Source organism: Centruroides vittatus, unplaced genomic scaffold (assembly GCF_030686945.1).
Source record: "Centruroides vittatus isolate TY-2023 unplaced genomic scaffold, ASM3068694v2 contig_82, whole genome shotgun sequence".
In the NCBI taxonomy this organism is placed as follows: Eukaryota; Metazoa; Arthropoda; class Arachnida; order Scorpiones; family Buthidae; genus Centruroides; species Centruroides vittatus.
In genome coordinates, this window is record NW_027122533.1 from 397,327 (window position 1) to 421,198 (window position 23,872).

At 29.9% G+C, this 23,872-nt stretch overlaps 1 pseudogene; it reads right to left on the reverse strand.

The window, feature by feature from the left end:
- Positions 1-1,281: 1,281 nt before the first annotated feature.
- The window catches only part of LOC136982306 (polyamine-transporting ATPase 13A3-like), an 83,973-nt pseudogene continuing 61,382 nt past the window's right edge, over positions 1,282-23,872 (reverse strand).

A 23,872-nucleotide genomic window follows, 5' to 3' on the forward strand; every position in this document is an offset into this window, starting at 1 on the left:
AATTCAAAAGTTCTGAATTGTTTGACTTTGAGTCAATAAATAATTGCTGGTTACAGTTTGAAAAGACAACATCAAATCTACTAATGTCCAAAATTAAATATCAGTCTTGATAAATATTTATAGAAAGGACAATGCTAGGAAGGAAAAATAAAAATTACTCCATCTTTACATTTAACATACATTTGAATAGGTACAAAGATGATCGACTTAATGACTTTAAATTGTGTTTTAAAAAGTCGTGTATAAATCCATTTATGTCTCTAATCAATCACTAAATTACAATATATTTCATTTTTAGATATTAGTGGAAGACTTTTTTGGCTTTATAACTTCAAATTTTCTGATGGCGGATTGCAAAATATATCCAAAAACATAGAAAAAACTTACAAAAACCAATAAAGATATGCTAATTTTCTAATTAGAAATGCAACACTTTAAGATAAGGATCAATATTGTAATTTCAAATTACTTTCCTTGAAATCTGGACCTAGAATACTTTTGGGGATGGACAGAATTTATGGTGCATGTCTGAAAACACTGAAGTTTCTATAAGTTTTTATTTGACTTGGATTTAAGTTTCAAGAACTTCTGCAACTAGTGTCACAACACAATGAATAAATTGTTGCACCATGAATCAAAATTCCATTTGACAATTGTCAAATAACTGTCCCCTGCGATTTGGCACAATACACCGAATGTAAACAGCACCCAATATTGGTCATAAGTACATTCACACTGCTCAGTATTGGCCAAATTTCTGATGGTGTGGAACCGGCTTAGTACACATAATACAGTGTTAGAAACAAAGTGATAGTGATCGAATATAGCATGTAATTATATCTACTTTAAACACTACTTATTTATAATTAATACCATGATTACCAATCAAATTCATGCAATAATTTGGGTGCCCCCACAAATTCAAAATACACATCTTATTTGATACTTTGCTATCTGTAATGGAAATTATGCTAATTTTATTAGGAACTTGTGTGTTTGTAGCATATTTTAAGACACTTTTGGCTATCTAATGATATTCAAATGACAATAATTTAAAAAGATACAAGTGATTATTAAAATAAATACTGTATATTAAAACCATTGAAGACTGTGTTGCCACCAAAAATATCTTAGAAACTAAGCATTCTGCTACTTATTTGGTTGGTTTCTAAGATATTTATAGTTCTAGAATCTATTAACAGATTACAATGGTGTGAGAGGAGTGATGACAGAAGTATCTGCACATATATTATTGTACAAGTGTTTATAAAAATTTAGGAATCATTTTTATAATTCTTATAATATTGCATTCTTAAAAATATTTACACAATTACATAATACAAAAAAATATATAAAGAAAAATTCATCTCTCTAAACCTGAAAATCTTTCAGGACAGATAACAGAAATATTTCTTGGTAATTAACAAAATAGATAAAATGTATTTAGATATTCTTATATAAATAATCAAACAGTGAATTTATAAATACAAATATAAACTATAACCAACGATAGCTAACCTTTAAAACTATGTACATGTTGACATTTCTTTGTCCAAAAATATATTTTTCAGGTTTTACGTCGATTAGAAACATACAATCCTGAACTTCTACTGTCGGAATCATCACAGATAATAAAGAATATCGAAAAATTAATATATATGTGGAATGTAAAAGATTAATTGTATTTCTACTAGTATTGATTTCAACTTAAGTAAATTGTAATCATCATAATAATTGATTGGGAGGCATGGCATAGGTGACGTCGTCAATATTGGGCCATCCGGGATTGGATGACAGCTCCTTTTCTATTCTCTTGTATGGACTTTTAGTCTGGTGATTGGTTACACGCTTAAAAGTATTTTTTAGCCAATTTCTTTCTGTAATAAGTGCCTAGAAATATAAAAATTGTCATTGTTTTATGTATTTTTGTTTGCAATACTGCTTATAATTTTTATAAAATGCCATATATATTTATATGATAATGTACCTCAATCAACACAGAAATGAAGAAAGTGCATCCTCCCATTAAGAGTAATGTTAACCGAAAAATGAAATGCTGGTTTGGTTGAAAACGGATTATCTGAAAAATAATTACAGATTATTAATGATGGATTATCGATAATTTTCTTTTTTCATGCAATTACCAGATAAATTTAATACAGTACTTATAATCAAGGTCTATATAAATTAGGTCTGGATACAAACCCGGCAGTGGCCATTTTGGGGCTTATTGATAGAGTACACCCTACAAAAAGTTTTTGTGTGAGTCAGTTATATTTGTTTGCAAAAGTGAAAGAATGGGTAATTGTGTGGCATCAAATTGTAAAAGTAAATGTTTGGATGTTGGATTATTTAGATTTCCTCTAGGTAAGCAAAGAAAAGCAAGATGGGCGGAGAGCTGCATACAGGATAAATGACAGCAAACTGAACATTCTAAACTGGGTACAGTTGCAGATGGGAATGACACTATTGGAACATTAAGAGAGCCATAAAACATGCCCATTGAAACAAAAAAGTCAAAGAAACCATACCTCTACATGTGACTTTTTGCACCATGTGCTCTGCTATCGCATTTAACTATTTAGCCCACTTGACTGTTTGCTTCGTGGAATTAGTATTAGGGGGTAGGAGCAAGCCACATACCCCCTAAAACTATATTTAACAAATCAAACAGTCAAATGGGCTACTCAAAACCAGCATGATCACATAGGCTAAATAGTTAAATGTAATAGCAAAGCACATGGTGCAAAGAGTCACATGTAGAAATATGGTTTCTTTGACTTTTTTGACATAATTGCACCACTTTAGGAAATGCAACTTCTAATTTGATTAGTTTCAATCAAGGCAGCAAATGATAAAGATGCTCTTCATTTTGATCAAGTTACATTATGATTATACGTTTTATGATATATATATCAGTATATTTATAGGTAATTTTCACTTCATGCAACAGAAACATTTCCCAAAAGCAATGTATTAAATGAACTCTCCATGCAGTTTAACAGTGATTTTCTCCAGTAAAATGTTACACCTAAAATGAGACAATGCACACATTTTCTACATTAGGTAAAAACTATCTACAATTAATAAACCAGTGTTTCTCCAGAAAAATATTTTAAGTGGTCAACCTGCAAAGTTGACTGGCTACCATTGCAAATCTCAATTAGTAATGATCGTATAAAACTCGATAGAAGACTAGTCAGTAGTCTGGTTAGCTTTAAAAAGAATTTCTAACTGGTTGAAGGAATGGCTTAAGAAAAAACTGAACAACGTTGAAACAAAAAACTGTTAATTGAAGACTTAATGAATATACAAATATATACAGTACACAAGACATTTTCTCGATGCTGAAACATCTTGTTTAACAGTGTAATCTACTAATTTTAGATTTGTACAGTAAAAAAAAAAATGTTAATGTGCAGAAAAATTTTAAAGATTAACTGTAAAACAAAATTAACTAACTAAAATTAATAAATTAGGAAATAAAATGTTTAAAATGATACCTGAAAAAAATCTGCCATCTTTGAAGAAGGATTAAAAAGCAGCAAAGTACTGAAGAAAATCAATATTATCAGTGACACCATGAAGTATACTGTAAATAAAAATTAAATTCAATGTATTCTAATTTATATTTTCAAAAATTAACTTTTGATTAGTCTGTTTTATTAATTACATATATTAACTTATATTTAACTAAAATATTAGTAGTATATGTTTGAGAGATTCTGGAATAATTTGTTAAATGTTCAGAATAAAAGTTATAAAATGTTAGAGACTCTCATGATATCAAGAGAAAGATGTCGAGCAGGGGCAAAATATGATGGATTCTGGTATAATTGTAAAATCGCCCCAGCAATTCTGAGATAATTCGTATCCCAAAAGCTCTCATATACATCAAAACAACACCCTTTATTGATGCCTCTTGTTAATTTTCCACATGATTTGAACAAGAGTTTTTGGAATAAAACAACTATTTTTTAACTGTGATATATTTATTGAAATTTTTATGAGATCTAATATTTATATTTTTAATATTTTTATACAAGAGATCATCTGTCAACAAAAATAACATTTTTTATAGTTTAATGAAATCAAGGTATAGATGGCCAGGACCCACTTCTCCGTGTGCCCGATCACTCAACATCGTCACCTCAAGCTGTTTCCTGTGGACATGTTGAAGTTTGTGTGTATGCTACAAAAGTGCCAGACACAAGAGCTCTACATACAAGAATCACAGATGCAATAAACAGTGTGACTCCTACCATTAGAATACAGCATGCACCCTAACATACTTGCCACATCAGGACCACACGTGGAAACGTACTGATTTAATACAACTAACTTTGTCACATGCACTTTCTATTTCCATTGTCTACAGTACTATACTCACATTTCTTTTCCCAAAATTAATCCAAAAAAACCTAGGTATGTTTGAGGGAAATATCCATATATTTTAATCTATTTTAGAAAGTGTCTTTACTACAGTTTAATAGACAATTAAATTAATTTTTATCATTTCTAGTGTTGAAAGTAGAGCAGCTCTTATGATATGGTGCATTAGTCTAACAAACTAGTTTATACAAATTAAATTGCTCAGCTTTTCTTTGACATGGAATGATGAATGAACATAGTGATGCTGCAAATAGAACCAAAAATATCAGGTATAATTGCTAGAAAGGCTAGAGAGATTCTTTATTTTTACTTGTGTGTCAGTATTAACAATGATCTTCATTTAAATATTAAAATAAAAATTTTCATAACAAGTATTTAATTTAATTACTTACTGTTGGTATAAAATGGTTTGCGAAATGGAGGACCTTTAGAAAAAACAATTGCAACAATAATATACTGATAACAAGAATATAGAAAAATTGAAGAATTTTCCCAGCAGGCGAATGCATCTTCTGCTTCGTTGGGTACTAGAGGTACGTACCTAAAAATATATAATTAAACATTTGATCAAAATATATCCTATTCAGGTTGTAGATTAGTTCATCTGAATGAAATATTCCAAACCTTTAATTTGATATAACAGAATCTCTTCTGTTAAATTAAAAAATAATATAAATGGGTACTAAACAATAGTCAAATAAGTAAATTTCACATTTAAAATTCCATTATTTATAATCAAGTTAAACAAAATTAAACTAAATATATAAAATTCTAACCATGCCTGATGCTGAAGGTAAATGAGGGCCAAAATTTGACCAATGATGACTAGAACAATCTGAAGGAGGATAGAAGTAATGGTCGTAACATTAAGAAGAGATCCCTGAGGTCTCTCTTTGACTAAATGTTCATAAGCTTTCGTGTTACTCACTGGAAATTTTTGAAATTTATTAAAAACTAAAGATATTTTAAATATTTTTATAGTATATAACAAAAATTTTACTTACTAACTATAGCTAATGTTGTAATAATTACTAAATCAATATAAAGAAACATTTGGTCAGTCAAATTTGTTTCTACCTAAAAGTAAAACATATAAAGAGATTATTTACACAAAATCTTACTTTAATATAGATTATTAAATCCATATTATTTAAGTTGTGAAGAAACAAATAAATATAAAATAAAATGTTAAAAAGAATTTTAACTGTAATGAACTTGCTAGTTGCACACTAAGACAGATGTAATAATAATAATATAATGTTTAATAAACATTTTAAATTCTGGCATACTCCAATTTTGGGAGCATAATTCAAATGAGTCAAATGAAGGTCTTCCAGAGGAATGTAACCATTTTAAATTATTGTAATTGTATTACATTATGATATTCTTAGATAATTATTATATTAAAACTGGAAAACTGTCCAAATTTTACATTTGCCCATTATAATTTCTCAACATGTGCTCATCCTGTCACAAGGTGCACACATAACTGATATTAAAATTATTCTTATGCTCGCTACACCATGCTCACTATTTTTTTGCTCTTATATCCATCATCACTCTTCCCTGTCAACCAAAATTCTACAGCTCTGGAAGTAAACAAAATATCATCTCTTTTGCAGAGTCCCCATTTTTGTTCATGGTACTTCCTAGAGGTAGTAAATAATAAGACTTTTGAATGCAGATGGGAGACAAAATTCAGACAGTGTCTCTATAGATCAGTGTACGTCAAATACTTATCAGATAATTAGTAACATAAGTAAAATGATTTAAAATAGCAGCATCTTTTTGGAGTCTCTGTACTATTGCTAATACCTCTGTTATCAAAATAATGAATTTACTAACTATATTCAATTTTTTTCATATTGTTATAATTAGTTAAGATTTTCAGTATAATTATTTTAAATGCCAATAGTAATATATTTTAATGATTTTGCATAAATATCTTACTTTGGCCTAGTTGACTAGACTATTTTCTAGCTAAAATAAAAATGATTAAACTAATGAATCTAATCCAAAAGCAAGCAGTTAGATCTATCGTTATACCAAATTTGCTACTTTAATCATCCTTACTATACAACAATTTAAAAATGACCTGGTAAATTAAACTTTAATTTTAGCTAAGAAGCCTCAACTTTTTATATGTATAATATACAGTTTAACCCAATTGTAACATCATCAGATGTAACAACAACCCTAATATAATGTCAAATTTTTATTGGTCTCACAATTTTACTATACTAGATAATGTTAAAAAACCCACCTGTAATGACATAAAACCCTGTTTTAATGTCTTATTTGAAGCACTCCCAAATTTACAAATTTAGATTACAAATATTATTTAAAGAAAATACTATGTGTTCAGTCCACTTCCTAAAACGACTGTGGGTACTCTCACCACCTGACTTTGGTAGGGTGAGATTCGCCACACTTTTAAACAATGTGACAATTGGTTATTATAGTATTACGTACTCAAGATGATCAGTTATCATCAGTTATTATGTACTCATTTTTAAATTACTTTATGCTAAATTGTTAAATATTCTATTATTTTTAATATAACATATTATATCAAATAGTTTATAAAGAAATAATTAAACCATTTTTAATTGGCATACATTAGTTTAACCTTTTGTTGCCTTTTGATTTGTAAGTTGCAAAAATTTAGGGGCAATAAGTTAATTGCGCGTAAGAAAAAGCCTAGGGACTGATCGTATGTGCGTGGCGGCAGCAGAGGCAAAGATGACAAGTGTCTTACAATAACCATTTATTTTGACATTAAAGTGAACTTACAATAGAACAACACATGGTGCGATCTCGATCGTCTACAGGGCAAGGAGCTCCGGATGACAATGGTCGGATGCTGGATGAGGAAGCCCCGGGGCAGTGAAGACGAAAGAGTCCTTGGAATCGAAAGCGAAGATTGGCATGAGGAGTGAAGGGTTGGCAGGCGTCCTGATGAACACTTGCGAGTCAAAGGTTCTGTCCTCTCACTTTTCTTTAACCTTGATTCGAGGGTTTTTACAGGATTTTTCCTCAGATTTTCTTCTCTTGATTGGTCTTGGGTCCCTCTTCCCTTTTCCTGATTGGTCATTCTTTTGTTTCCAAGCATGACAAAAACGAAGTCCAGCCAGGAACGACACCCAAACGTTGACAGCTACACTCATAATTTACACCGCTCGCCCCCCCTCTCTTAGACATCTGACCAGGCTGATTGTCCAGATGTTCTGTGTCCTCCTGCCCCCTTCCAAGACAGTCCTGGGCTCACGTGATCTAACAGGTGTCTTTGACCATAAGTCTCTCCTCCCCTTCTTTGATTTATACATCCTGACTCTTATATATGAGCACCCTGACAAAGCCCCTCTCTCATTTGTTGGACATTCCCCCCCCCATAGTCTATCCTCACGTCGCATTTGTTTTAGCACAAGTGCTTCACTTTGGTTGAGTTTACTGCCCGACACACATTCTCAGTCCAGTTGAAATTCCAAAATTCTGACATAGTAATTTTGTAAATAATCAAAATTCCAACACAATTTTAGGATCTTCACAGATTCAAAATTATTCTCAAACCCGAATTTCCACCATTATTGAAACTTAAGACAAATATAAATTTCTTATAAAAGATAATTTTTGAAATTTTTAATTACATCAATGTAAACTTAGACATAATAATGTAAATAAAGTTGATTTAAACACGCAGTTTGTATTTTTATACATATGATAATAAATTATCATTATCATAACAGATACAGTATACCATATTACCATTAAGAAATAATTTTACAGTAATGCATACGATGTTAAATTAGAATGGATTTTATAATAGATTCTTAAACACACTTGGTATTTTTTATGGGACTGATATTATGACCCTGCAGATATCGACACGTCAAAAAATTGCCGGTCCCATGGATGACATTATAATCAGGTTAAACTGTATGTTTCTAAAGAGTATAATCACAGTGAAGTTGTCACTACACTTAAATTATATTCTAAAAATGAATAGATTAAGAGATTATTTTTGAATGAGGAAAGGCATAGGTCTTTTCAAGGAGGCCTATTGAGTAGAGACAATATAATTCAAGTTTTCACTCATCAGAACAATTTTCTGGGAAAAGCCAGTTAATGAGTCATCCTAGACAAGCTGGGACAGGTATGCCAATCAAGGCAGACCTGCAAGAGAGCTACCAACTCAGCTTTAGATTGGTCGACCAACAGATCTAAAACTTTTATCTAAGGCAACACGACCATTAGAATGAGGAGAAATAAACCTGACGTAAGACTGTGTTGTTAAAAACAAGCAAGAAATATTGCTATATATGTATTGCAAATAGTTATAAAATAAATGGACTTAGTCTGAGTTCAAAGAGTTCTAAGGTGTCCTTTCTGACAAACCACAGATCCAGAAATCAAAAGGCACAAGCCAAAATTTACTGTGCCTTTCTTCCGTGTTTTCTTTCAGGAATACTCAAGGTTTGTCTATATCGTTGGAAAATGCAAACCCAAGTGTTCCTGTCAAGAGTGCACAACTGCTCCTTTACTGCCATCCAGGTGACATTTTAATTATTCTATACAAAGCAGTCCTACCATGTAACTTTTATATGCTATTTCTCAAGTGCTTTATAGTCAGATTATTAAAAAAAATATCTTAAATATTCATATTATTTTCATATAACAATTGCTTGTGTAACTCATTTTTGCATGGCAATATATAATTTTTATCATGAATTGCACAAATTATTTCTTTTCAGTTACATCTGTAATCAAAAATTTATGCAATACTCACCGTGTACAATATTAGTACGGATGCAAACTGGATAATACTGTACATACAAATGAATTTGAAGACTGAAATCGCAGTCACTAAAGAACAACGGCCTTCTCTGAAAATTATATAAATTAGTGACATGAAATAATAATAATAGTTAAATGTCAGTTTTCAATCATATCAATAATAACTTAATTGTATATTTTCACTAGTAGAAAATATGAGTTTTTTCATAGATTATATGATACTCACTTTATAGTGAACCTCAAATTAGTGATTAGTCTGCCAAAATCAGAAAGCATTGTATTAAATTTTTCCAAAGACCATTCAATATAATGTTTGTCTTTAACAGATTTGTACAGTTTAATTATTATAAAGTAAGTCTAATTAAAGAGAAAAGTTCACTAAAATGAAAATTTCTTTAAAATTAAAAAAGTTTACTAAACTTTATTAATTGAACATTCAAATATTGCTATGTGTAATTGCTAGAAACTGTGCCTACACCACATTTTTACCATCAGACCCTGAAATTTTGCATAATTTCACAACAATCTCTATACTCGTGTTATGACTATGATAATTCCTTGTAAGGGTTTTTATATATACCAATTAAATAACTAAATTATATTTTTTAAATGTAATAAAGAAGAATCAACAGTAAAATAATAGAAAATGCAATTAATAATAATAAATTATTTTTAGAATAGATAAATTGGCTTTAATTAAAAATTTATACAAAAACCTTTGGTCAGTGTAGCATAATGTTTTAGCTGTAAACAAAATGTATCATAAGATTGTTCTAAAGCTCGTTTTTAATTAATCGATTCCTCAGAAACAGGCATTTTTGTGATGTCAAGAGTTGAAATTTGATTTAAAATGTGTTAATGGGGAGGAACACCTTGCAGCTCTAAATTTTGACTTGTTATAACCCTCCATCCTTATTCAGCCAAGCTTTTTTCACCTTAAAGAGTTCTTTTTAAGGCAAGTTAAACACTCCTCTTTATATCATGACCAAATTTTAGAGCAGGTTATAACAATAAAACATATCTGAGAATACAGGAATCTAAATGGGAAGCCTGCTATATGAACTGTAATATGAACATTGGAACAATCTATTCTTCCAAGTCATCTCCATCAGATTGTTTTGTATTTTCAGTATGTAGATAATATCTTAATCATTTGGTGTAACAAACTTGACAACAATCTGTTTCCTAGATTTAAGTATAACTTTAACACTTAAGATTATGTTTACCACTAGTTATGTTACATGAATACTTTTTAAAACTGTGGAACCATAACATTAAGGATTTTGATATAACAAGATATTCCTAGATTTAAATGTAACATTACATTTGTAACATTATATAGATGAAGTGTGTGTGTCTAATAGTTTGTCTGGTGACTGCCAGATGGCATTACGTCCTTAGAAAATTGAAATATTAACATATAGAACCACATGCTGCATTTCATTTGGAGTTTCATGGCTGTATTTTGCAAGACTGTATGTGAATAAAGTTTACAGGTATGTTGTATAATGAAGATATATTGTGAAAATGAAGAGTTGGACAAATATCTAAGGCTTTGTATATATATATATTCGATGAATGTAAAAAAAAATATATATATATATAAAGCGAGAGTAATGAAATATCCAAATAAAAACAAACAAAAATAACTTACTTTATTACTATTGGGACACATTCTATATTTGGAACTTTTGATGTGAACGGAGCAGCAACGGATGCCTCGGCTTCGGAAAGAGAAATTCCAACATCTGCCGCCTTCAGTGCCTGAAAGGGGTTTTAATTTGTATAAATATATAGGAGTGTGCTTAATCTGTTAGCAACAAAATGTCATAAATAGAATAGATAAATAAATAAAAAGTATTTTCCTTTATATTGCTAATAACATATATATAAATTATTAAGTGACATGTTTTTACACATTTCTATAACAGTTAGACTTTCACTGATGTTTTCACTATTTTTGACATAGTTCCTGACTTTCCAAAACTTTGTGGAAATGCTAAGAAAAATCCCAGATTTTCCAGGAAACCCTGTATGTATATAAAATGAGTAGTAAAATATCTGATTGTTCTTGGCATTCAACAAAACTGTTTATTTCAGAAAAGTGACAGCTACCCAAACTAAGTAATTGTTCAATTTATTTATTTGTTAAAATAATCATAGTAACATCAATCAATTTCTCATTTTACTTCGGATTCAAATCTTAATCTTTCAAAAAAAATAATAACTGACATTACTGCAGGGAGTATTGCTTTTAGATAATACAGGTAAACAAACAGTCACATGCATCTTTAAGTATTAAAAATCATCCAAAAGTCCTAGCTAACATTTCTTAAAAAAATTAATTTTTAAATAAGACTAAAAACTAGAATACTCACTCCGCAATCATTTGCACCGTCGCCACACATTCCAACACTGTATCTGTTTTTAAATAAACAAACATTACAGTTACATAATGTTAACTTAAGTGTTAACTTTATATTAGATATCTTTATATTTAACTTTAACATTGTTATGTATTTATAATGTTTGGATCTTTTTCATTTATCAATAAAAAAGACCCTTGAATTAAATATAGGATTTTTCAAAATGAATGCTACCACTTCAAAATTACTTATGTTAATTATTATTCAAGAAGTATGCGATGTAAATCAATCGATAGAGTAACCACTCGAGTTTTGTTTCCCATCTGCAATCGAATGTCTCATCATCTACTATGTCTAAAAGTGCTGTAAATGAAAATGGAAACTTCACAACATTTAAGGCATTAAGGCATTTTGCATTCTGCAGATGGCAGAGTTGCTCATCATTCTGCAACATGAGTAATGTGCAGAAACCATAGAATTGTGATTGCCATGAGAAGAGTGATGATGGATATTCTGTAACAAACATAAGAAGGATTGAGTATTGTATCGTGTAATGCATTGACAAACAGTAATGGAAAAATGTGAAATTTGAATGGTTTTCCAATGTTTTAATGTTCATTACAATGTTCTCAGACAATAATTGACATAATTACAATATTTTCCTCTAATTTAAAACTGTGTCTTTTATCATGTTTATCAATATTGTATGACGAAGCACTTTTTGATATACACTAAGCTTTATTTTACATCCATCTTTATTTTGACGTTTAGGTGCTGATATGCGTTTTCAAGCTTTTACCCCTCTTCTGTTGGAATTACAATAATTTAAAATGATGCCATTCTTTTTGGAAGACTCTGTATTACTGAGATTTTTTTCCAGTAATATTAGAACAAGTGATTTTTTTTAATTGATAAATGATAAATACCTCTTTAGTTTTGTTATGCAATATCAAAACTATTGCATCTTAGCATTTTTTACCTTAAGTGTTGACTTACTTAAGTGAAACTGTAGCTTAAAATAAAAGTACAATGTCAAAGTATATATTAAAGTCATTATTTTTAAGAACAAATACTACAGTCTACATATGATGAATTTTTAACATTAGCTATAAACAACAAGTTTTAACAAAGTATTATTTTTTTACCCAACTTCCTGCAAAGCTTCGACTAATTGAGTTTTCTGATCCGGTGCCATACGAGCAAAGATCGTCCCTCTCACTACAAGCTGGAAAAATCATATTTGGAAAGTTTGCATTAATATTCATAGACAATATGATATTAATCCTATTCAAGTTTAAAGGTTTTATACTACTAAAATTTCTCAAGAATTAAGTTTAAAATGTTTCAATTATATATAAATGAAATTTCATTAATATATAATTCAATATTATATATCGCCAGTTAACTAATTAAAAGGAAATTTAATAACTTTAATCAATCTTTCATGTTTTACAAAACACATTCACATTTATAATGCTAATTCAATATTAACTTTCACTTTCTGAGTACAAGATATAGCAAAACAAACATTCAAAGTAAAAACATATGATAATTTGATTAAAAAAAAAAAAGACCAGGACAAATAAGTTAAAGTGACATTTAAGAAAATTCTTAATATTGTTAATTTCCTCGCATGTGTGAAAAAAGACAAACTTAGAACACATTTTTATGTATTGTCTATATTAAGAACTTTCTTAAATCTTGTAAGTTTAAAAACATATAATATTCTCTTTCAAACATTTTCAACATTACAAAATATCTTCTGAAAATGGCTTCAAAGTGTAATACAAATTTTTTTTGTATGTTTTGAGCTAGCTTGAGGTAACTGTTATGTATGCATTTTTATGTATTAGTGGAAGAAATGTAACAGACCATAATACATAAAAATGCATACATAAAAGTTGTGGATTTTGTATTCCTCTATCCATCTATCAAACTACAACTGTCCTTTTGCACACTAAGGGATTGGCTGTTTAAAAAGGCTGGAAAAATCTGTTTATAGATCATACACACCACCAACATATCTTGAACCCAGCACACGTGATCTGTTATGCCTCCTCCTTCCACTATAACACCACATATGTACTGTACAAAAACAGGAGTGCCCATGGGCAGTCCGAGATCCAGAGATCTTGTGAAATAGTGGTAGGTATGCCGGAACTAAAGGTATTACCTCTATTCCTTCCTCACATCCACATTTACAAAAGATAAGTGGATAACATTTTGATCATCTGGAAAACTAAACCAAACATAGAAGCTTTTGTGGATACCTCAGTCTCAGCTTGAGTCTCAAACTGGACAATCCAGCAATACACAGGCCCACTTCTTAGATTTACAACTGTTCATCCAAGAGGGCAACATCCATATGAACATTTATTACAAACCAGACCATCTGCCAGTGTTTATACTGGTGTCCTCCCATGATCCATGTTCATATAAAGTGGCCAAATTTTGATCCCTGACAAAGAGGGCTTTCATGCACTGCACCTACCATAAAAATATATTGAGTGAGGTGCATCACCTGGAGTGTTTTGCAGCTAAACATGGTTACAAAAAAGACCTTATTCAAAAATTGGCCAAAGCATATAACAAAAATAACATTTAACCTGGAGACACATTTGATTAATGGAACATTTTTAAAACACAACATTTATGTTCAACCTGTAAGGAACTGAGTCCGAGCATTATTTTTATTTTTTTTTATTTTTATTTTTTCGTATTATTATATTTTGTTTGGGGGCTTATGTTTATTTAGGACGAAGGTTCCCCACCACTCTCTTATTAATAACGAAAAAAAAAAAAAAAAAAAAAGAAGATAAACCAACTCATAAAGGAACGAGTGCCGTAGGAAAAAAAATCTCGCACATTTGCGCTGCCCAGCGAAAATAAACAGTCTGCAGAGAAAAAAAAAATGGAGGGGGAATCCCCACACTCACTAGCAAAGAAATACTTACTAAACCGTCATAACATCCCAGAAAATTGTGCTAAATACTTTGTAAACGGTTTATAAGCTTTTGTCGGAAAATTAAAGCTGCCAGAAAGAAACTTAATGTTAGAAAACTAAGTATGTAAATAAGGGGAGTAACCCAGCTGAGTTGTGACATCACCTCACAGCATAAAACCAGCATGTCAACCGAAGAAAGCGAGGTGAATTCCTGGTCGAAGTCCAGATTGAAAATTAGGCGATCCAAGGTGTTAAAGAGGAATTCGATTGACAATTTGATGATAGCGAAAGGATTGAGAAAACAGGTTCCTAGTATAGTGAGGTGATGGATAGACATTTAGTTCGTAAGAGATTCTGTTCATAGTTCCTAAGTATTTGATTTGTCGAATTTTCAAAGGGGAATTAATATTAAGTTAAGCTAAGTAGCTGAGTTTATTGTTGGGTTGACTTGTTGATTTTTGTTAATAAATTTTGTTTTGGATTATAGACAATTGTACATAGTAAATTCTATTTACTAATTAAATATATTTGAAACTTTTACTTTGACTTGATATTTGTCGTTATTCTTACTAATTCTTTTCGGTGCACGCGTAAAAGCCCAGGCCTGGCAAACTAATCTCGAATCCGCGTAAAGTACCAGTTAGGTTAACGGAAGTTTTACCGGCCGCAGTTAGTGTCGGTTTCCTAAGATACTAAAAATAGTACTTTACAAACCTGAAGATCCAGCTAAGGATTGGAAACATTAGTCATTATCAAGATAATAAGCTACTGGAGAATTGTTCAGAAGATACTAAAAAGAAGGTTTGATGCATTCTGTTCCATGTTTAATCTAGTGTGATAAGTCCATCTTTGGGAAAAGTGCACTAGCACAAAACGTACAAAATAAGATGACAAACAAAAAGTGATCAGAATAACAGAATACAAATTACCGTTCTAATTAGAAAAGCCCACATTCTTACTTCAATTTGCACACAATTAGATAATGAGTTATGCATCAAAAAAATAATACTACACAATGCAGGACATCCACATACTAAATTCCAATAAGTAAATGGCAGTCTTCATATCACTATACCAATTTCCGCTTTAGCCATCAAGCCACAAATGCAGCTCTGCTCTTATTGCTGTTCCTTTAGTTGGTACTCTATCAAAGTGTACTCCAGAAACTGTAATCTATTTTAAACTTCTGACCAGAAATAGGTCTAAGAAGTAGAAAATGTTTGTGTTTTTCTGAACTTACATTGCTGCTGGATTAATATCAAGATAGTACCATTTTGTAAAAACTCCCTATCATTAAAAATAACATCTCTGTTTAAGAAATACAATTCAATTTTACCAATTACCCCTTGTATTAGACTAAAGAGACTGCTTGTTTGAGACAAGATATCCAAAATATTATTAGACTGCTCTGGGTCCATGTGATTTCACTGGCTCAATTCTCAGGTAATGTGGTTACAAAAGCCTAGCACGTTGCCTACCAGAACATTGATATTCCATACAATCTAATAAAAAGACATAACTGGCAAAATGATGCTTATAAGTGCTTACAAAGAGTAAACTAAAAGTAATTTTTTTTAATGCTAACCAGAATAAGAAAAGTTTAGATTAATAATATGCAATATCAGTGTCTTTTTACAGTTAACATTAGAATTGTAAAGGATGCAAATTTGAATTGTAATTTGAAAATTATTAATCAGAAATATTCAACTACAAAATATATATCTTTTGTTTTCTTCCAAAATACAAACTAATTCCTACATAGATCTAAATATATTTTATTTCTATAATTACTTTGTAAATAATGCCACTTATAAAATACTCACCTTTGGAAAAATCTCGGGAAAATAGTTACGAACCACCAAAAACGATTTGCCGTCGATGGCAAAGTGATAGTATTCTTCATCTTTGTCAATGTTAATTTTTTGATATAACTATAAAAATTAATCAGTAAAATTATTAAATCACTCCAATATTTATTTTCAGACATATATGTGATTTTTTTCTATATTTTTTTTTAATGCCAACTTTGTTAAAATTATAAATTATGCACTCATACCTATAATCATACACCATCTACATTTATTCTTTTCAATCTACATAACTGAATTAATTAAAAATATGTTAAACAATAATGTAAGAATATAAAAAACAATTTGTCGTTTCAATGACAACTTTTTTATTTCAAATGTAGATGTTAGGCTCAAAGACCAAAAATACTCACTGAGTGAAAAAAATCGACCATAATGCATTGCGACTCCTCAGATCTGGCCAGAAATTAATTGATATGTAGAAATTCAATAGATATTTTGGGGTCGTATGTACAACATTATCTACATTAGAAGTAGGTTTTTACATAACTGTCATGTTTAGTAGCAATTGGTCAAATGGCCTAGGAGTGTATAGTGAACAAACAAACAAACAAACATCCTCATTTATATTATAGATTGTTAGAGCCACTCACTTCCACATCTTTATTATTTACAAATGATGATGTTAAATCACAATTAGATCCCATAGGTGAGGATTCTCCAGCTTCCCATATAATTTTTTGCAGGATTGTCGTATTCAGGAGGGAAAGCCTTCACTAATATAATTCTTTCGGTATAAGGAACCATCCCACATTCTCGAGCAACACTGAGTGCAGTCAAAATATTATCTCCTAAAAAATTTTATAAGTAAATTAATAAAACTTTTTAAATTCTAATTTTACTTTTCTGTCTAAAAACAGAAAATTAATTATTATTGCATTAAAATAACATTAAAGCAGACATCTCTATTAATATTTAAAAATTAATTTAGTATCTTAAATTTCAAATTCTATAATCAAAAATTTCACCCTACAGACAGACCAACAGTCATTAGATTTATCACAACATGATAACATGTTTATCTAGATAGCCAGGTGGTCGAGAGACTAATACGGCAGCCTAATGTAAAAGACGCTCCCTCAGTCCCTCCTAGACACCCTTGGGGAGACCCGGAATCGAATCCGAACATGTTGAAAAGCCCTGCCAGATACATCTAGTTGCCACACTATTGACTTGCTAAAAATATGCCTCTTAAATATAACAGAAAAATTACATTTTCCTCTCACTTTCCAGCAGAATCTTATGAACAGATAAATATTTTTGGTCACATTCAGGAGCCTGCATTGAGTTAAGTGTATACAAAATCAAATGTCTATAGCGAGTTCAACATTTGGAACATTACCAACTTTCTATGACATCATTACTTTTAAAACTAATACATTATACATTAAACATTAATAAACAAATAGTTTGTACGTCAGTCCCTCCTAGATGCTCAGTAACAGTTTCAATCTCGTGTGGTAACTACGTGTTCTTAGAGAGTGTGATAAGCGAAGTTTTGTTTTTGTATTGCATTACTGAAAATGGAATAGCAAAATTTGGAACAACGTTGTGCCATCAAATTTTGTGTTAAGCTTGGTGAACCCGTGAGTTTGACATATGAAAAGTTGCAATGAGCCTATGGGGGAACATTCCCTATCATGAGAACAAGTTTTTCGGTGGCACAAAGCATATTTTGGAGGGCCAAGAAGCAGTAGAAGACTAACCTCACTCAGGAAGGCATTTAACATCAAGAACTGCAGAAAGTGTAGAACGAGTGAGGGCTCCTTGAAAGGCTCAGAAAAAGGATGCTTAGAGTCAGACAGGACATTGCAGATACTTGGATGCTCGAATATGATGACTCCTCTTGTCACACAGCCATCTCATCAACCAGTTTTTGATAGAAAAAGAAATTTCTGTGGCTCCTCAAGTCCCCTATTTGCGTGATCTTAGTCCATGTGACTTGCTTTTGTTTCTCAAGATTAAAAACCATTTGAAATGATTTGAAATGATCTTGGTACTGCCAATAACATCCAAAGGAGCATAACTGCATTGCTGCAGGCGATTCCAGTTGAAAAGTGCCTTACAGCAGTTTTACAAAAACTGGCAACAACACCTTTTCCAATGTATAGCTGCCCAAGGGAATTGCTTTGAAGAGAATAACATTAATGTATAACAATAAAATAAAATTGTTGCAAAAAAAAATTAGTCTCATTACTTTTCTGCCACACCTTGTATGTTTTCAAATGACTCATTCAAAGACAAAAGAAAATTAAACTTACAATATTAATATAATTTAAATATTCATAAATTGTTTTTCCTCTACTCAAAATAAGAAAACAGAATAAGCATCTTACCTGTAACCATGACACTTCTAACAGCAGCTTCTTTCAAAGAATGAATAACAGGAAGAGTTTCGCTCTTTAACATGTTTTGCATTATTAATAAACCCAAAAAGTTAAGATCCTTTTCAAGATCTGCTCTGAAAATTAAATTTAAAAATTTAGTATATTGAATATAAATTTTTATAACTTTACTCTGTTTTCAGGGATAGATAAAAACTGAAATGACGAAATTATTATGCAGATTTCTATAAAAATTATATACACGTTTAATAAATATTAGAAAATATAAATGTAGAGAGTTTGTGACTAATTTTCATTTAATTCCATTGTATGAATTTTAAAATTTTACAGGTTTTCTTGAAGTTAATATTAAAAACATATATATCAAGAAAAATTATATGAAGGGCCAGATTAACCCACTGGGGCCCTAGACATTTTCTTCTTACCGGGCCCTCTCTCTCTCCCACAAGAAATACAGCACACAAAAATATAAAACAATAAATAAACAAAACTAAATAATGTGAAAAACTAAAACAAATCTTAAATTTTTATTAATAAAAAATATTTAATATACAACAATAAATTTTAGTTTTTCTGGAAAAGTTTGAACAGTTGGTTTATAAATTTTAAAAAATTGAAATTTATTTTATTAAATGTCTAACAAAAGTTGTTATACGATAACAATAATATTTTAAAATATTGTTTAATTTAACCTTTTTGGTTAATATTTAAATAATATAATATTTTACCCATGAAAGGTAAATTGAATAATGAAAAAAGATAATTTAAATAAAAGCCAAGCTAGTTTTAAAAAAAGTAAGTACTGTATATAGATATGAATAAACTTTATTTAAAAATTCTGAAAAATAAACTATCATATTTACAAATTTTTTCAAAATAAACAGTTTGACCGTGCCCTAGACATTTGTCTCATTTATCTATGCGATGATCCAGCCCCAATTATATGCATTAAAAATAATTGCATACAATTTGCCTACCATTTTTAAACAAAAAATGTCTTCCCAAACTAGGGTCAACAGGTATAAAATAGAAACCCTTCCTTAGAATGGCAAATGAGCAGAACAGAACTAAAAATTGCTGTTCACCTCTTACTAATTCCATCCTACTACCAAAAACATTTCCAGCTAAAATTTGTTTAAACTTATTTAACATGCATATTGGTATAATAATGAAATTTTAGTATACACAAACATTACACCACATACTATATCTAATAATTTCTAATAACCAATAATCCAGCCATACATCATTAATACAAATGAAAGATAATAAGCGAAGACATACTCTAATCTGCTGTATGTAGTAATACTACCATAGCACTGTCCTATGTAAACTATTAATACTTTACACCCAAAATCAATATCTCCAATAATGTGTTTAATGGACTCTACATACAATGAACTTCTTGTCAAGATAACTTACTGATGATTTTTATTGCTTGATATCCTACGTAGATCATCTTCCAACACACCTTTTTGTACAAGCTTTATAACATGTACTGTACATTATGCAGCAAAAGTTATGATTAATGTCTGAATGAAAATGATGTGGTCTTATATATATTCTTTGTCATACACTACAGTATACAGGATGTAGAGTCCTTATATACGGACATGTGTGAGCAACGAACACGTCAATATATAAGGACACATTAACCTAATGCAGCACAAAGATATAAGAAAATGAGAAATACACAAGAAATGAATGAGAAAAAACAAGAAATACACATTTTACCATCCATGCTCAATGTGTCCATTAGCACTTGATATTTTCTATTCAAATCCTTTTGTGCTAAATCGGTCACACTATGACACTGTATGTGCACATCATTTTCAAGAGATGAGTGCAGACTTCCAGATTTTATCACTCGTGGTACCCCAAGTGATAAAATATCTTGTAGCACGTAGTCACTTTACTATAATTATACATCACATTCATGATCATAACCTTCTGTATTCGTCAGTTAGATGAGTGTGTAAGGACATTATCATGCACTCTGTATATATCACATCCATATGTCAATTCTAGCTTACTATATGTTTGAAGGTTGACTTACATAGCAGGTGTAAGTTAAACTAAACTTTTGAGCAAAAAATCTTGAGGTTGATTTATACACACACACATTTGATATGTAATATGATTCAAAATTTTCATACAATTTTAGTTTCCTATTTGCATTTTTTTATTTTTATAATTACAATTTATTCACACATTTGCTTTCATATTCAATTTTAATGATTTATCACAAAATTATCTTGTAATGAGTAAATGATTTTAATTCCCATCCACTCAAGTTTATTTATTTTTATCAATAATATTCTTTCTGTATTCTTAAACTAATATTTAATAGATAATCCAATAAAACTACAATAAAATATCATTTTCAAAAAATTTCTAAGTTTAAAATGAATAGTGTTGTTGTTATAATAATAATTATTATTACATAATGTATTTTAACTAAAAATAAAGTTAAGTGCAAGGTGAAAATTTTAATTTAGAGAACAGAAGTCCCCAACAGTCTAGAGAGTCCTAAATGACCGCTTCCTGTTCCCCAGGAAGAAATAAGTCCCAGATATATGTATAATTATATCCCTTATATACTCGTTATTTCATTTAAAAGAGAAATTCTGGTAATCATTAATGCCTAATCCATCAAAATTAACTAAATCAAATTCACAATATAATATGAAAATATCTGATTTTAGTACAAAAATGTTGCAATCTTTCAAAAAGTGATTTTAGAACATCCAATAATTAATGATTTATAAATTAAACTCTAGCTGTTTTTGAAGTATTTCAGAATGAACAAAACTATCCTATACGAAACTATAATCAAAACTTTATGTAATATTATATATTAATATAATTAATAAGTTTTAATTTAGATTAATTTATCACTAACAAATAATTTAAATTTTTTTAATGAAAGTTACCTTTTAACTCTTTGTAAATGATGCCATGTTAATTTAGATTCTAATGGACGCCAAGCCAAAGCAATCACGCGAAATCCTTTAAGAGTATAATTTTGCAGAAGTGTCTCAAAATTATGGGGAACTTTAAAGAAATTTAAAATCAGTTAGTAAACAGAAGATAGTAATATAATTTAATAAAAGAAAATTGTTAAAAACTATAGATATAACTGAAACTTATTACAAGGTATAATTTGTGCTTTAGGATAAAAGTACAGATTAAGTTGTGTGTGTAATAAAATTATATTTATAAATATGTCAAAATTTGTTAAAAAAATAACTAAAGGATAGTAGTCTCTATAGTCAATACATGAATTCCACAGCCCAGAAATATGTTTTAAGCCAATAAAGAGTTACTGACACTGATATATTACTGTATATCATGAGTCATACTGTATTTTTGCTTGATATTTGTTTGGATGTACTTTTTATTTTATTTTCTTTCATTTTGCTTGCAAATCTATTCTTGCTTCATTTTTAAGCCAATCTACAACTTTGTCATTTTTCATATTTTAAAACTGTATTCTATATTCTACATTCCAATTCATTATTGGTGTAGTCATGAAGATGGCTATCCAGTCGGCTAAAAACATTTCATCAATAAAAATTAAAATACTTCTGCTGGAAGAGGCTAAATCTGTTTTCATTCATTTTATAAATTTACAAGACTTATTATCAACAGAATATTGCTGGTTGGCAGGCAATCTACAAGCATCTGTAGTTGCTTCAAGCAAAAAGTTTCAAAGGAAATATCAATATTTGTTTCTTATTATCAGTATAATTTTCATATCGACCATCTTCTCTTCATAAACTTTCATTTTCTGTTTTTGTAAGATGCCAATCCCATGAAGTCAAAGAAACATGATGACTAAGTTTCTCAATATCGGCATTATGCCCAATTATCTCTGCCACAAATTGAGATAATAAACCATTCATCACTATAAGCATATCATTTTATAAGATATGCATCAATTGTCCCTTGTCTCCTTGAGAGCAATAAGAATGCAGTTTCATATATTTTTCACCATCTCAAAAGTCCATCTTGCATTCTTATTGCTCTCAAAAATTCCAATTTTCAGATATTGTAGTCTCCAAAATTCTTTTTAAGCACTTTTACACCCTGCATTCTGTACTAATGTCTGTATTAGTAACACTGCCAAAAGTATATCCCGAGAGCTTCAACATTTCCAGCATGGTGTGGCATTAAAAAACAAGGTGCAATTTTTTGATTGCTTAGTCAATGTGTTCAGACAAAAAAAGTCTCAACTGCTTACAATTTGTGTAATATTCTCTAGGCCAAATCCAAAAAAATAAACTTTATTGCTTGCTAATGTCATGTACTTTGCAATTTTACTATGCAAAAATATTTCCCTCAAGATTCATCACATAAAAAAAACAAACTGTATCACATGCCACTTTCATCTGCCAGATCATTTGAGCTTTTATCATTTATTCATCATGGTAAGACTTGTTATAATGCTTTATTATGGTATTTATTAGTCTTGATGAGACAATCTTATGATTCTGCCAAAGTCCACAACAATGATATGCAAATAGCTTGTCTACAATTGGAACAGCATGCCTCATAAACAGATAGGTATTGGTGCTCATCACTGAATGTCTTTTTGCTGATGTTTGCGAAGAGTTAGATTTGTCATGTCATCATTCAGAGGTTTAGCAATTTATACAGATAAATCTCTGAAGTCTTCCTTCAAAAGATACTTGGCATTGACATTAGTTTAAGTTCATTCCTGTAAGTTTATGGAAAATCAAAAAAATTTATGTAGTATTTCCTGATGAATAAATAAATTTATAAATGAATACAATATAAATAAATAAATAACTTTCCCAAAAATATAGAACAAATGACAAATTTATACGAAATATAAGATGATGGTACCACTGAAAAAAATATTTAAAATAAGAGAAAACAAGAGAAAGCCTGAAAAAAAATGGGAGATAAACAGTTTGGAGCCCAAGATATCTCTGATATCCACAACTAACTTTACCTTTAGTTTAATTTAGTATCATCTCTCTGCAGGACTTTAACTAATGAATTTCTCTCTAACATTACACCTAAAAGATCCATTATCCAAAGGATTATGTGGTGTTAAATCCCTAGATTCATTAAATATAATTAGGCAAGTGTTATATTTACTTTCAATACTTTCTCAATAATATATCTGAAGATATA